General features: G+C 35.5%; 1 long non-coding RNA gene across 1 annotated transcript in view; it reads left to right on the top strand.

The window, feature by feature from the left end:
• LOC140847693 (uncharacterized) overlaps positions 1-17,878 on the top strand; it is an 86,486-nt gene that overhangs the window by 32,421 nt on the left and 36,187 nt on the right. The window contains exon 4 of the long non-coding RNA XR_012127741.1: positions 210-316. This is a non-coding gene — a long non-coding RNA (uncharacterized lncRNA). The remainder of the gene's footprint in view (positions 1-209; positions 317-17,878) is intronic.

Below are 17,878 nucleotides of genomic sequence, written 5' to 3'. Positions count from 1 at the left end.
CTTAGAAACACTATAAAATTCCCCTTTAAATTAGACATTTCACAAAGGGAGTATATACAATAATGTGCTCATTAGGAACATACTGTATTTATTCCTATAAAAGTCAGTTTTTCCCAGTTTGGAACAATAAAAAATCTCAAATCTGTGGGCTTTGATGCTTATCATCTTTGTTCTTTCCATTACCATTGACTCCCACCTATTCTCCACAGGACCACCTTGGCCTCTTACACAGACAAAAAGAAAACAGCTCCCGTTCCCTGTTGTCTCTGGAAAGGCAGACTTCCTACTATTTCCCTAACCCGTTAGGCCACAGATGGTGAGTCCTGCTATCTCTCTCTCTGATGAATATCTAGAGAAAACTGTAAGAAGGTTAGATCCTAGAATTGATTCATGATAGCACTACCTTACTTAAAATATTTGAAGACTCTCTTCTTATTCATGAATTCATTTACTTACCAATAATGTTGAGCCCACCTATTTACAAGGCACTATGCCAGAAACTGTAATAGATGCAAAAAATAATTTCTTCTAATGAACGGTTCTTCACAATCTACTGGAAAGGCAAGGTGCACACAGTGTAACTAGGATGTTCCTCTAACTAAACAAGGGTCGGCAAACTACAGCCCATGGGCCAGATCTGGCTCACAGCCTAGTTTTGTGCAGCCTGCAAGCTAAGAAGGGTTATGTATATTTTTAGGGGATCCTAAAAAGCAAAACAAAGAATAATATGTGTCAGTCTGTAAGTGGTCAATGAAGCCTAAGATATTTACCATATGGACCTTTACAGAAAAAGTTTTCTGACCCCTGTACTACCGTCCTTCCCTAACAGGACACAGTCACTAATAGGACACAGTCCTTCCCCAAGGGAAAACTGGAGAACATTCTTATGGGCCCCACATACACACACATTACCCAGCTTCCTCTCTGATGTGTTTCCAAGAGTCGCACATGTTTTCCTGTATCTCCAGAGAGCATTTTAGTCTGCCTCAGCCCCGTCTTCTAGTGCTGACTTGTGCAGAATGGCAACTACAGTAGAATGGGAACAGTGATTTGACCAGCCCTTATGTCTAAAACACAGAATCAGGGTGAAGGTATGCTCTTCAGGTTTGGAGAAAAGCCAGATCCCCAGCATGACCCCTTTTTCCTGCTAGGCAGAAGCCCAAAGTATTGGACCTCTTAGCCATAAACTCTCAGTTGCCGCATCAGCCATCTTTTAGGCACTGAGTTTTAGCACCCACTCTATCATGGACCCAAAATTTCTTCTCTCTTGCCTACCTATGTGATTTTCACCCAAACAGTGGGAAGGCTTCTATTCATACTTGAGATCCTATATTGGCATTCTTTCTTTCAAACCTACTTGCCTAAAGAATATTGATTTGCAGAGGTTTCTAAATTCAAATACATTACTAAATGCTTAAAAATCAGAGGATTTCATGTAATACACAAAGATCTGCCAGAGCCAAAATCCCCTGGAGTTGAATAACAACTGCCCCGTTAAAGAAGCCATAGGCTTTTCCAAATGGTCATTGTATCAGCCACTTTCTGTTTCTCTGACCCCGAGGCTGAATGTCTGGTGCCACTTATCATCTTAATGAGGCTACCTCACTTGTTTATAGTTATGTCCTTGGCCCTATGGGAAGTTTGAGTTTGTAACTCCTGTTTTAAACCCTCAAAATGCAAAAGATCCACTCTGCACCCATTAGGATGGCTATTGTCAAAAAACAAAATAAAAAACTAACAAGTGTTAGTGAGGATGTGGGGAAATTGGAACCTTTGTGTACTGTGGGAATGTAAAATAATATGGTCAGCTTGGAAACAGTATGGCGGTTCCTCAAAAAATTAAAATTAGAATTACCATACGATCTAGTAAATCACCTCTGGGTATATACCCATGAAATTGAAACAGGAACTCAGGCAGATACTTGTACACTCATATTCATGGCAGTATTATTCACAATAGCCAAAAGGTGGATGCAACCCAAGTGTCCACTGATAAACAAATGGATAAACATTACAATATACAGTGTAATACTATTCAGCCTTAACAAGGAAATAAATTCTGACACATGACACAACATGGATGAAGACATTATGTTAAGTGAAATAAGCCAGACAGAAAATGACAAATAGTATTTGATTCCACTTATATGAAATACCTAGAGTGGTCTAATTTATAGAGACAGAAGGTAGAATGGTGGTTTCCAGGGGCTGAGGGAGGGGAGAATAGGGAGTGACTGTTTAATCAGTAGTTTCAGTTTTGTAAGATGTAAAAATTCTAGAAATGGATGATGGTGATGGTTGCACAAAAATGTGAATATATTTAATGCCAGGGAACTGTATACTTAAAAATTGTTGAGATGTTAAATTTTGTTATGTGTATTTTATTGCAACTTTTTAAAATGCCGAAGATCTTCTTGGGATTTATATTCTCTTCTTGAAAAGTGATGGATTTATATCTAGACTGTGCCACTTACTGGTTGTATGATATCAGGCCACACATTCTCTCAATTTAATAAAAATCAGGTATCTACCTATTCATGTACTGTTTGTGAGAATTAAATGAGTAAATATTGTGAAGTGATTTATAAATAGTAAACCACACTCCAGGTGGCAGATAAATGTCATGAGAGTGCTACATGTGCGTGTGAAGTTTACTTCCAATGGGAATAATGGAGGAGGCTTCATGGAGGACATAGTAGTTAAGCTGAGCTTCAAAAATGGGCAGAATTTGAAAAGGTACAGATAGAGTGGGGCATCTGGAGCAAAAAGAGAGGCATGAAGGACCTGAAGTGGACAAATAAATGTTGTATTTGAGCAAAGAATTATGTTTGACAGGAGAGTAGGGTGAAAAAACTAACTGCAAGGGGTCCTATTATGGAAAGTTTTGAGTGCCTAAGAAATTTTATTTTAATTCAGAAGACAATGGTAAGCCATCCTGTTTTTCAGAAGGCTTACCTGAATATTTTAAGTACCATTGCAGAAGTAACAGACTAGACTGAAATATAGATAGACTGGAATAAAAGAGACCGATTAAAGACCATAGAAATGTTCAAGTCTTAAGTTATTTCAAGTCATGAGGGCTAAGGCAAGACGGTGGCAGAGGCAAATCTTGATGTCAGAGACTAATAAGAAAGACTTGTAACTCTTTATTACCCTGCAATTGATGAAAGGTTCACAGTAATTTTAGGTCTCTCTAGTAGATGTTTCTAAGAAGAGGATTAGATATCCAACCCATACCTCTATTCCACAGCTCTTCAAAAATCATGTATCCTTCTGCCTTTTGGAGATTGTCATCTGAATGTTCTCCAGGCCCTTCAAATTGAAGAGGTTCATAGTTGACCTCATAAACCTACTTATTCTCTAGGTTTCTGATTCTTAAAGAAATAATGTGTTTTCTCTTCTGAGTAAGGTAATATATATGTTTTGTTGAACAGTGGGAAAATCATCACAGTGCAAACAAAACAAAACATACTCCTCATCCTTTCCCAAAAGATTTTTGACAAATATAATTTGATAAACATATTCATAGGCTTTTTATACATATAATTAACTTTTTAAGCAAAAAGAAATTAGCATTGAACTCTACATACTATTTTGTAACTTTTTTATTTTGGTGACCTAGTATTATTTTAAAATAATAAATCAAGACTATTTTCCCCATGACAGCATAGTTAATCATTAACTATATGATCTTGAATAAAGCAATCACCCTATTCTATTTTTTTAATTCTAAAATGGGTATGCTAATACTTAGCTCACTGTATTGTTGTAAGACACCACTTCCTAAACTTTGCCATATATTAGAATCCCCTGGTGAACTTTTTAATATGCCAAACGGCAGGTCATACCTCCGAAGGTCTAGGGGTGGAAACTAGGCTTCAATAACTTTTAAGTCTCTTCAGGTGATTCCAATTTACAGCAAAGCTGGGGAGTCAACTTGGTAAGATTTAAATGAGACAACCTATAAAAATCACCTGGCAGGTTGAAAGCACTCAATAAATGTCTCTCATTTACTGAATGACTAATGTGTATCCCACACTGCATTGAGCATCTGTATTATTTCCTTTAACTCTCATCATATCCCTATGAGGTTTTATTATTCTAATTTTTCAAAGCAGGAAACTTAGATTAGTGAAGAAACTTGCTCAGTGTCACACAACTCATAATTAAGGAGCCACAATTCAAACCCAGGTCTGCTAGACTGAAGTCCATACCTTTACACCACACTGCATTAAACTATAAAAATATTATTTTCCCTTTTTTCTTCCAAGCTCCTCTAATCCTATAAACAAGTTGATCACAATACTTTTCAAACTGATTAAGTTGCATATAAAGAAAAGTCTGTATCCTGTGGGATATCTATCCATATCTTCTGTAACTTTACTACCTCCCATTTACTACCAAAGAAAATAAGGGTTAATTATAAGCATGGCAGAATGTCTATTTGATATATAATGTTAGTTGAATTTCAAATGTGTGTTGTTTACCTAAAGGCCAGTTAACTATGAACAAATTAAAAATGGTTTTATTCATGGATTCCACCTAAGGCTCTATTCAGTCATCTTTTAAATATGTAATATTTGCTGTAAGAGAATTTGTGCTGGCTTAAAGCAAACTAATTACATACACCATTAAAAAATTAACCACATATGTATGTGAATTTTATATATGTATATAATTGTTTTGAAACAGACAGAATTCCTGGCTACACCACAATTATCATAAGGCCTGTAATCATGACTCCACTCTAACACATTGTTAGAGTCTCACTTCCATCTGTGGGTACTTAGGAATCATGTCAATTTTTATCATGTAGTAAGACACAGTCAAATTATTTCCATAACTTTGGAAGTTACTCATTCCACATTTTCTTTATTATTTTTTTGGCATTTGAGGCTATTTTATTGCTTTGACCAAATGTCTATGTCTTGATAGCAAAAACATTTGCTTTCTTCTCATCTTACTTGGTATTTTTGGAAGAACAACTAGACAGCTCCCATGAATGATTCTGAGTTAGCAGGAAAGCATCTGCCACAGGACAGCTCTTCCACTTTTGAAGTTCACTGAGAAGCTAATTTCATCATTTTAAAAGCAAAAGTATTGCCCAATTGGAGGTAATAATAAAGGCATCCAGATTCAAAGTGTGACTACTCACACGCAGAAAATCTTAAAATATTAATATTTAGTAGATGCTTGCAGAAGCTATCCACACTACTAATACAGTCCCATAAACATGACTCCTGAACTGGTTTATGTTGTACTCACTTACTTATTTGGGTCTTGACATGTATTTTCAAAAATTTTAAATCCAGTGTGGGTTCTATTTTCAAAAAGTTTAAATGATAGGAAAAAAATAGACACATTCACTCATTTGTAATATTTTCATATTAAAATTGGTAAATGAAATCCTCCTCAGAGGAACTGTCACACCTAGACAATTGACATGCCTTTGACACATGGATTTATTGCTTCATTGTTCATACTGTAAGTTTTCTTCATCCAAGTTTTAGCATTTTTGTAGTGGCTCATTTTTGCTACATGTTTACTTTGTTGACTGATTTTTTTTAAAGATGCATCTATCATTAAAGTTCTTTGGGAATATGTTCAAAAAATGTTAAAATACTGGGCTTAGTAAAATTATAAGAAGTAACATAAGCCAGATTGAGAAAAATCTTGCCAAACAGTATTTCTCAGCAAGCCATTTGGAGAGACTAAACTTTTAAAAAAGTGCTTGATACCTTGATCAAAAATGTAGTTTCTTCCTTCCCTTTTCTTAACATTAATGTTCTTATATACATATTAATTCCTTTATGGCTACACTTCTGAAATATTTCTGGCATTTGTGTGTGATCTAAATGTTTGTCTTCAGAGAATCAAAAGGAATTGAGAAGCTCCCAGTTGTAGATATTATCTTTAGAAAATTAATGTGGGATTCTGGTATAACCTTTGGGCTCTGAAACCATGAGCTTTTTCCAAAGTAAGGAGGAGGAGGGGAGAAAATTCTTTTAGTGACCAACCCAACAGCTTTCTGAGTATATATATATTTATATATTTGAGCGACTGTTGATAATTACACTCAGCCTTTGTGACTGCCAGAAATTTCTGCCTACTTTGAGTAACAAAATAGAGGTGGAGGAAAATCTGCTTGGATTGAATGGTCAGGGAATGCCTCTGAGGCGGTAAATTTAAAAACTGAATTCTGAAGCAAAAAAAGGAGCAACTGATGTGAAATGTGGCAGGGATGGAGAACTTCCCAGGCAAAGAGGAAAGCCCATAATAAGGACCCTGAAGAAAGAAATTCCTATACTTAAGGAATAGGCAATTCATCAGTCTGTCTGACATGAAATTGTAAAGAGTGCTATAAGAAAGGGTTGTAATCAATAAGAGAGATCATGAGGGGCCTTGTAAGCTTAGAAGAGTTCAACTTTTATTTTATTTCATTTATTGAGTCAAGTTTTAAGCAGAGCAGTGACATTTAACTTTGGTTTTGAAAAGATTACCCTGACCACTAGTCTATAAACGAAGAGGCAAGACTAATCAAGAAGCTATTAAAAAAGAGAAGTGATCAAAACTTGCTCAAGAAGATAACTACAGACAAATCACAAAGGTTAAAGATTGAGCATTGAAAAGAGGCACCAGGTACAGATGGTTTTAGAGATGAATTCTTTCTAACCACCAATGAATAGATAATTATTTTTAGTCTACCAATTCTAAACTGTAGAAAAAAATGAAAGCCTTCTTAGTAAAGTTTGAATAGCCTTAATAAAAAACCTGATGAAAATAACAAAAAGTAGTTTTTATTTTTTGATAGGAAGGTATTCATCCAGATAATACAACACATCAAATATTACAGGAGCAAAACCATATGATCCTGTCAATGATTGACACAGAAGCATTTGGTAAAATTGATTAGCTATTCCTAAGAAAAATTTTAATGCTTCCCTGTAAAAGGACCAGTTTCTCTACCTGACCAACCTGTGTTCTTCCTGAGGGATGCCTACTAATGACAACAGGTGTAGAAACTGTCAATACCATTGGCATGCAGCCCAACACCAGACCTACTACTGACTTCTACTTCAAGGGGCAGCAGAGCGAAAAATCCTGCTCCACCAAATACCTTTGCTCTGAGAGCCAGCCCTTCACTCTACCCATCCCAGCCCAAGCACACCTCTTTGGCTCAGGGGATGGGGCATTTTACAACTTGTTTTGGGGCACCTTTTTCCCTTTTCCTCCCTCTAGGAGACACGGGTTTTCAGAGGCTTGGCTAGACAGAGTTTCTCAACCTTGGAACTATTGACATTTTGGACCAGCTAAGGCTTTCCTGTGGGGAGCTGTCCATCCATTGTAGGATAGTTGGCAACATCCCTGGCCTTTGGCCACTTGATTCCAGTAACCCATAATCCTCTTCCCTAGTTGTGATAACCAAAAATGCCTCTAGTTATTGCTAAATGTCCTCTGAGGGACAAAATTACTGCAGTTGAGAACTGCTGGGCTAGAGGACAATGTCATGAATTTGTTTATCATTAACTTATGGCTTTATTTGGTTGCATTTACACCAATACATTTTTGGTTGGAGGGATAAAGGGAAACTATCTGTATTAGTCACCTCAGGCTGAGCTTAAACAACAGAAATTTATTTTCCCACAGTTATAAGGATGGAAACCCAAGATACATACTAGCATGGCTGAATTATGGTAAGATCTCTCTTCTGGACTTGCAGATGGCTAACTGCTAACTGTATTCTCAGGAGGCAGAGAGAAAAAGAGCTTTGGTGTTTCTTCTTTTTCTTAGAATCATAAGGGTTCCACCCTTATAACTTCATTTAACCTTAATCACTTCGTTAAAGGCCCTATTTGCAATACAGTCACATAAGGAGTTAGGGCTTTTTGGGTGACATAATTCAGTCCATAGCACTACCTAAACAAGATGTAAAAAAAAAAATCTGTACCTAAATCCAACAAATACATTATATACAACAGCCATTTTAAAATTAAAATCAGTGACAAATCAGGGATTTCTGCTCTTTTCACTATTTTTCAAAACATTTTGAAGATTGATATTGCCAGAAAATAAAAGAAGCAGTTTAAATATGGGGAATGAAAAAATAATACTATCTTCATTTCCACTTGGTATGATTATATAATTAGAAAGTACAAGATACTCTGCTAAATATCTATTAGCATTAATAAGAGAACTTGTTAATATGGTTGGCCAGATACAAAATTAATAACTTTTCTTTCTACTAACATTATGCAATTAGAAATTAAAATAGGAAATATCCCATTCAAGAGCACAATAGAAAAGATAAATTACCCAAAATAAATCTAAGAAGACAAGAATTGGATCTAAATGAAGGAAATGATAACATTTTATTGAAGGACATAAAAAATCAAAATGGGAGGAACAGCCCTTCCTATATTAATAGCATAAATTTATTGCAGTTCCAATCAGAATCTCAACATGTTTTCTCCAATTGGTCAAAGTAAGCTTAAAATTCATATCGAAAAAATAATGTTGTAATTTCCACTTAAAAAATATCAAATGTGGACTTTATCAGTGATTAAAAATACTATAAATCTACTGTAATGAAAATGCTATATACAGCATAATAGACAAAAAGGTAATTGGTATAAAATCTAAAATAAACATAATAGATAATGAAGTTGACATTTAGATTATTTCCAAAAAAAATATTTTCTGTTAGCATTCTTGATTAATTATCTGAATGAACATAAAAGTATTCTGCAATGGCCAAAGATTAAGTGTAAAAGAATCAAAAAACAAAAATATCAAAGGAAAAATTGAGACTTTTTTTAATACCTGGGAATGTAGAAAACAAAACAGAAAAAGCAGTAGATTTGGTCACACTAAATTAAAACATTTCTGCTTAAGAAAGAGAAGGTACTGCTATTGTCTAGATGAGAGGTAAGAGTAGTTCCAACAGAGGTGGCAATGAAGATGGAGAGAAATAGACAGATATGATACATATCTTAAGGTGGCAATAACACAATTTCCAGATAGACTGAATGTGGGTTTGAAAGTGGGGAAAAAATAGAGTTAGATCGAGGTTTTGTGAGATCATTTTTAAGAAAAAATACAGCAAATTATACCAAACTAGATATAAAAATATTTCTTTAGAATGAGAAAAGAAGCCACAACAAATTACAAATTTTAAAAAGCTGCCAAGTACTACAAACATTACCAAATAAAGAATAATAACACTGACATACAATTTTTAATCAGTGAATTGCTCAAAACATTTTGGCAGTAAACTGTTTGATATCACCTTTTATATGACAATGATTTTTTAAGATCATTTTGTAAATAAAGAAAAAGAAAGATAAGTCTTTGGTCTAGTATGGTTGGTCAACTTTTGTTTTTTTATTATTGAGAATTGGGATATAAGACATATGACTTTACACATAGATGTACTTATTTCTAGTGCAGCTTCAAGCTTGTAGTCTACATAAAAAATTCTGATAAATTCTATTTCATGCAATTTTTGTCTAAGAATATAGGTTATTCATAACTATAGCCACATTATTGAGTATTTGTAGCAATAAAGTACTGTTATTTTGACTAGGCACCATTACGTCTCAAATGTTCCAATATTTAGCTAAGTATGCTCTAATATTTAGCTAAGAAAATACTAAATATGATATGTTTGATGATTACAAGTTTCTCAACAGACTAATTTCTGGCTCTTGAAATTTCAAATAATATTCTTCCACTTTACACAAAACTTCTGAGTGAGACATACCATATTCGTATTGCAAGACAACCGTAGGTTCCAAAACTGTGTCACAAAGCTGGGTTAGTCAACTGGACATACAACTGAAAATATAGTACTAGAAATAAAAATTTTGCTTGATGGTTCAATAGTAGAGTGGAAATGACAGACATAGATCAGTGAACTTGAGGTCAGATCAAAAGAATTTATCCAATCTGAACAACACAGAGAATAGACTTAAAAAAAATGACTAGAGACTCAGAGAAATTTGGGGCAATAACAAAAAATCTGGCATTTGTATGATGGAATCGTAGTAGGAGAGAAGAGAGTGGGCTGAAAGAACAGTTGAGGAAATAGTGTTTGAGAACTTTCCAAACTTGGTTTAAAAAAAAAAAAGAGCAGGAAAGAAAAATAAAGCCCTAATACAAGAGAATTAAGAAACTGAGCACACTCGAAATAAGACAAACTCAAAGAAATCCATGCCAAGACATATAATTAAACTTCTGAGACTCAGGAAAAAGATGGCAACATGAGAAGTGAGGCAAAAATCTCCTCCCAAAACCATATATAACATGAAAATACAGCAAATACAACTAATCCTGAAAGAGTGACCTGAAGACTGCAGAACAGATTGCCTACATCTGGGGAAAAGAGAAGACCTCACAGGAAACAAAGTAGCAAAGCCAAGATCCAACAGGACCCAAGCCCTCCGCCAACCCCAGCCCAAGGCAGGAGAAAGAGAAATGGAGTGGGGAGGGAGTAGAAGCTCAGGACCCCTGTACACACAGCCCTGGAGATCTGCTCCAGGAGCATGAAACCACATTACATAGTGCTCTGGAGATTAGTGGGGTTGGAAAGCAAAGACAGGTGTAGTACTCAGAGAGACTGAGATGACAGCTACTTGTGAAGAACAGGTATGCACAATTGGCCCTGTGGGACAAAGAAAGGTGAGCACTTTGAAAGACTTCTTAACAGCAAGAAGGGTGCTAAAGGAGCAAAGATTACACAAAGCTTGCTTCTCAAGAGAAATGGCAGGTGGACAAAATTGTCCCAGCATACTAAGCCCAGCAGGTTGGGAACTATCAGGAGCTTCAGATGCTCAATACCCCTAGCTGGCAACACAGCCCCAAGGCTCCCCCACTGTGGTATACAGTCTGTGGCTCCTTTCTCCCAGCAGGCATGAGTCCAGTACACCTGCTGCCCCCGCCATCATGCCAGGCCAGCTGGAGGGTGGCCCCACCTATGGCAGCTACAGGGATATAGCACAGAGGCTCCTCCCTGTGCATTTGGCCCACTGGACCTGGCAGTGGAGGCAGGTGCTACAGCCAGGAAGGCAGAAAAGAGCTCTTTCCTCCACAAGGGCTGATTCCTCTCACCTGCAACCCCCGACAATGCTACAGGTGCTCAGCAACTCCAAAGAGGAGAGCTTCGGGGCACTAGAGGGTGCTGCCTACACAAAGTTATTATTCCACAGAAATCACTAGAAAAATGAAATAGCAAAAATGATTTGTCCAAACAAAAACACATGCTTACCTCAAGAAGCAAGAACAATCATAAATAGTCTAAGCGCACAATTAATGAAACTGAAAAAAATAAGAAAAAATGAAGCACAAAGTCAGTAGAAGGAGGGACATAAAAAAGATCAAAGCAGAAAAAAATGAGAAGAATAAAACAGAAAGAATCAGTGAAACCAGGAACTGGTTCTTTGAGAAAATAAACTAAATAGATAAACCCCTCGACAGACTTATCAAGAAAAAAAGAGTGTACACACATAAATAGACTCAGAAATGAAAAATAAAAATCACAACAGACACTGTGGAAATACAAAGAATTATTAAAGATTGCGATGAAAAATTATGTGCCAACAAACTGGATAACCTTGAAGAAATGGGCAAATTTCTAGAAAAATGCAACCTTCCAAGACTGACCCAGGAAGAAACAGAAAATCTGAACAGACAAATTACCAGCAGTTAAGTTGAATAGGTAATCAAAAAACTATCTAAGAACAAAACCCCCCTACCAGATGGCTTCACCGCTGAATTTTATCAATTATTTAGAGAAAAACTAATATCCATTCTCCTTAAAGTTTTCCAAAAATAGAAGAGGAGGGAATACTTCCAATCTCATTCTATGAGGACAACATCACTCTAAGACCAAAACCAGGAAAAGAAATCACACAAAAAAAGAAAATTACAGACCAATATCCCTGAAGAACATAGACAAAAAAATACTCAACAAAATATTATCAAACCAAATTCAAAAATACATCAAAAGATCATCCATCATGATCAAGTGGGATTTATTTTAGGGATGCAAGTTTGGTACAATATTTCCATTTGGTACAATTTCTATTTGTTACAAAATCAATTGACATCATACACTACATCAACAAAAGGGCAAAAATCACATAATCCTCTCCATAGATGCTGAAAAAGCATTTGACAAAATTCAACATACATTCATGATAAAAACTCTCAACAAAATGGTTAGAGAGGGCAAATACCTCAACATAATAAAGGCCATATATAACAAACCCACAGCCAAAATCATACTTAACAGTGAGAAGTTGAAAGCTTTTCCTTTAAGATTGGGAACAAGACAAGGATGCCCACTCTCCCTACTCTTATTCAACATAGTTTTGGAGGTCATAGCCATGGCAATCAGACAACACAAAGAAATAAAAGGCATCCAGATTGGGCAGGAAGAAGTTAAACTGTCACTGTTTGCAGATTACATGATATTATGCATAAAAAACCCTAAAGAATTCACTCCAAAACTACTATATCTAATACCTGAATTCAGCAAAGTTGCAGGATAGAAAATTAATACACAGAAATCTGTGGCATTCCAAACACTAATGATGAACTCGCAGAAAGAGAAATCAGGAAAATAATTCCATTCACAATTGCATCAAAAAGAATAAAATACCTAGGAATAAACCTAACCAAGGAGGTGAGAGACCTATATCCTGAAAACTATAAGACACATAAGAGAAATTGAAGAAAACACCAACAAATGGAAATGCGTCCCATGCTCATGGACAGGAAGAATTAATATTGTCAAACTGTCCATCCTGCCTAAAACAATCTACAGATTCAATGCAATTCCTATCAAAATACCAACAGCATTCTTTGACCGACTAGAACAAGTAGTTCTAAAATTCATACGGAACCATAAAAAACCATGAATAGCCAAAAAATATCCTGAGAAGAAAGAACGAAGTGGGGGGATTACACTCCCTAACTTCAAGCTCTATTACAAAACTACAGTAATCAAAATAATTTGGTACTGGCACAAGGACAGACCCATAATGAATCAGTGGAACAGAACAGAGAGCCCAGATATAAACCCACATGTGTATGGCCAATTAATATATGATAAAGGAGCCATGGATATACAGTGGGAAATGACAGCCTCCTCTGCAAATGGTGTTGGCAAAACTGGACAACTACATGTAAGAGAATGAAACTGGATTACTGTCTAACTCCATACACAAAAGTAAACTTGAAATAAATTAAAGACCTGAATGTAAGTCATGAAACCATAAAACTCTTGGAAGAAAACATAGGCAAAAACCTCCTGAAATAGCCATGAACAACTTTTTCCAGAACACATCTCCTCAGGCAAGGGAAACAAAAGCAAAAATGAACAAATGGGACTACATCAAACTTAAAAGCTTCTGTACAGCAAAGGACACCATCAGTAGAACAGCAAGGCATTCTATGGTATGGGAAAATATATTTGTAAATGACTTATCCATTAAGACATTAACATCCAGAATATATAAGGAGCTCACACATGTCAACACCCAAAAAGCATGTAACACGATTTAAAAAATAGGCAGAGGATTTGAACAGACACTTCTCCAAGGAAGAAATTCAGATGGCCAGCAGGCGCATGAAAAGATGCTCCACATCACTGATTATCAGGGAAATGCAAATTGAAACCACAATGAGATATCACCTCACACCAGTTTGGATGGCCAGCATTGAAAAGACTAGAAACAACAAATACTAGTGAGGATATGGAGAAATGGGAACCCTCCTACACTGTTGGTGAGAATGTAAATTAGTTCAATATTGTGGAAAGCAATATGGAGGTTCCTCAAAAACCTAAAAATAGAAATACCATTTGACCCAGGAATTCCACTCCTAAGAATTTACCCAAAGAAAACAAGATCCATGATTCAAAAAGACATATGCGCTCCTATGTTTAATGCAGCACTATTTACAATAGCCAAGATATGGAAACAACCTAAGTGTCCATCAGTAGATGAATAGATAAAAAAGATGTGGTTATACACAGTGGAATATTAATCAGCCATAAGAAGAAAACAAGTCCTACCATTTGCAACAACATGGATGGAACTAGAGGATATTATGCTAAGTGAAATAAGTCAGGTGCATAAAGACAAGTACCAAATGATTTCACTCATTTGTGGAATATAACAACATAACAAAACTAAAGGTACAAAACAGCAGCAGACTCATAGACTCCAAGAAGGGACTAGCAGTTACCAAAGAGAAGGTGTTGGGGAGGGCCATGGGGAGGGAGGGAGAAAGGGATTAAGGGGTATTATGATTAGCACTCCTAATGTAGGGGGATCAGGCGGAAGGCAGAATAGCACAGAGAAGACAAGTAGTGACTCTACAGCATCTTACAGTACTGATGGACAGTGACTGCAGTGGGGTATGTGTTGCAGACCTTTTAACATGGGTGAATGTTGAAATCACAATGTTGCTCATGAGATATCACCTCACACCAGTTAGGATGGCCAACACAGAAAAGAAACCTTCATAAGATTGTATATCAATGATACCTTAATTTTAAAAAAAACTTCTGAAAACTAAATACATAGAAAAAAATCTTGAAAGCAGCCAGTAAACTAACACATTAGCTATTAGGGGTACCACTTTGAATTACAGTGGATTTCTTATCTGAAATCATAATGGCCAGAAGGATGTGCAACATTTTTCACATACTGAATGAAAATAGCTGTCTCTGTCAAATTTCATGTCTGGCAAAATTATCCAACATTGAAGAGGCAATAAAAACATTCTCAGATGAAAGATAACTAAAATAATTTGTTGCTAGCACACCTACCCTTCAAGATTGCTAAATAATTTTCTTCAAACTGAAAGAAAATGATAGAAGAATCAATATTGAGCATCAGGAAATAAAAAGGAAAAAACGATGGGAAAACAGAAACATGCACATTCAATAGACTATCCTCATGAATTTTATAAATCATATTTGATGACCAAAACAAATAGAGCACCATCTTATACTCAAGACAATGTTATATAGAAGTGAGGAATATAAAGGGAATTAAATGGAAGAAGAAAGGCTTCCACATTTCACCCAAATAAAATGTTGATACCAGAAAACTGTTATAGGTCATAATACTCAATCCAACCTATTTTATAATACTATTTTATAATACTCAGATCAACCACTATGAAAAACATATAAAAAGTTACACTTAAAAACACTGTAAATAAATCAAGATAGAATGCTAAAAAAATATTTGACCTTCAGAAAGACATGCAAAGAGAAGCAGAAGAACAAAAACTAGAGGAAACAAGTAATAAATGGCAGATTAGAATTCTAATACCTCACTAGTTAAGTGTAAATGCTCTAAACACGCTGATTAAAACTAAATTTTTAAAAACCCGATCCAAACTATATACTATTTATAAGAAACTCACTTAATATTCAATAATATAGCCTGAAAGTAAAAGTGTGGAAAAGTATACCATGCAAATTATAAGTTTTAAGCAGTAGTGGATGGCTATATTCATAGCAGATAAAGTAGACTTCAGTGCAGGTAATATTACTAGAGGCAACGAGGCACACTACATAAGAGAAACAATCTACCATGAAGACATACAATCCTAATGTATATGCACCAAACAGCAGAACATCAAAAATACACGAAACAGAAATCAATACAGCTGAAAAGAGAAATAGACAAATTTACAAGTGTTGTTTGGTCTTTAATACCCTCTCTTTACAAGCAATAGAACTAACAGAAAGAAAATCAGCATAGACAGAATATCTGAACAATTAACCAACAGAAAATTGATGTTTATAGAACACTCTACTCAACAAGAGCAGAAAAGACATTTTTTAAACATCCATGGAACATTTATCAAATAGATTGTATTTTGACATATAAAACAAATCTTAATACATTTAAAATAATTGAAATCATACAAAATATGTTCACTGATCATAATGAAATCAAACTAGAAATGAATAACAGAAAGACAAAAGGAAACTCTCTAAATGCTTGGAAATTAAACAGCATACTTCTAAATAACAGATGAAAGAGAAAGCCTCAAAGGAAATTAAAAAATACAAAGAAGTAAATGAAAATGAAAATACATCTTATTAAATCTTATTAAAATATGTTGGATGCAGCTAAAGCAGTGCTGAGAGGAAAATTTATCAATTTCCTTACATTAAAAAAGAGGAAAGCTAAATGCTTACATTAGAAAAGAGGAAAGGTTTCAAACCAATAATGTAAATTCCTATCTCAGGAAATTATCATAAAAAAAAACAAAATAAGCTCAAAGCAAACAGAAGAAAGAAACACCACTCTCAATTCCTTTATCTTTTGTTACCAGGACTAGATTCCATTGCCCAGCATTATAATTATTCCCTTACAACTGTCATTAATCACTTGCCTGTCTCCCTTACTATTGTACAAAGCCAGGAAAAAAGCCTGACTTTCCTTACAAAAATTGCTCTCTCCACTTATGTTTACAGAATCTCAGTGTTACTGGAGGAAATCACAGCAGTACTGTCCAGAGTAATTTCAAATCCATGACCTTACCATCTGAATGGTCACTTGCAACTGACACAGCAACCTATCCCATTTCTATAGTAAATTTACTTTTCCAGTATCTCAGCAGATGACTTCCAATCTCCAGCTTCCTCTTTCTACCTCTTTCTAAGCTAATAACTTCTCTGCATATTTTAAACAAAAATAGCTGTACTCCAATAAGAACTACCTCATCTTTCAAACAGATAGGTATCATCAACCTACTTGTATATATACACACATAGTGGCTTCCTGTCTAGTTGTAATATAAAAGTCACTGCTCCTGTCTTAGCTCAACCTCTCCTCTTACTGTTTTTTTTAAAGGAAATTTAATTACCTATTTTTTTTTCTTTCTGTACTACATGATTAATGTCTCCTTTTCTACTGGATCCTTCCCATTTAAACTGAAGCATGCTTTAAGATTACCCATCAAAACAAACAAAAGCACAATCAAACACACAAAAACTTTCCTTTGACTCCACATCCTGTTCCAGCTACTGCCCATTTCTCTGCTCTTTTTGACAGCAAAATAGAGCATTGTCTATATTCACTGTCTACTTCTTCACCTCCTGTTTTCTCTGCAAATCATCCTAATTGGGTATTTTTCTTGACTTCCCTAATAAAATGGATCTTATCTCACCAATGACCTCATCTTGCTAAAGCTAATGTTCACTTTCCTGAGATCATCTTAACTTGAGTTCTTAACATCTGACACCATGCAATATTCCCTCCTTCTTGACATGCATTCTTCAGTTAGTTTCCAGAATATGATGCTTCCCTGGTTTTTCTCTCATCTCTTTGCCTGCTTCATTTCAAGCTCCCTTTCCTCCTCCCCCAGGCTTCCAAATGCTTCAGTGACCCAGGGCTCTCACTTTGGCTCTCCTCTCCCTCCAGGAGCTCATCTAGGTAATTTTAGCTAGTCCATGGGCTTTAAATACTGTCTTTGGCAGATAAATCAAATTTATGTCTCCAATCTAGCCCTTTCCTCAGAACTCAGAACTGCTATATTCTCTTGACATTTCAGTTTGGATGTCTAATAGAAAACTTAAACATGGCCACACAGAATTGTTAATATTACTTCCTAATTTGCTGCTCCAAAGTCTTCCACCTCTCACAAAACAGATTTACCTTCTACCTAATTGCTCAAATAAAAAAACAATGTATATATTTTTGGAATCCTTAATTCTCCTTTCCCTCACAACCTTATATCCAATCCAATAGTAAATACTGTTGATGCTGCTTTCAGTATGTCCTGAATCTGTCCACTTACAACCATCTCCATAGCTATAATTTTAGTCCACATCACCTACTCAACTCACATT

This window comes from Manis javanica, chromosome 2 (genome assembly GCF_040802235.1).
Source record: "Manis javanica isolate MJ-LG chromosome 2, MJ_LKY, whole genome shotgun sequence".
NCBI classification, from domain to species: Eukaryota; Metazoa; Chordata; class Mammalia; order Pholidota; family Manidae; genus Manis; species Manis javanica.
Note: the sequence above shows the minus strand (reverse complement) of the source record. Positions and strands in the feature narration are given on the sequence as shown.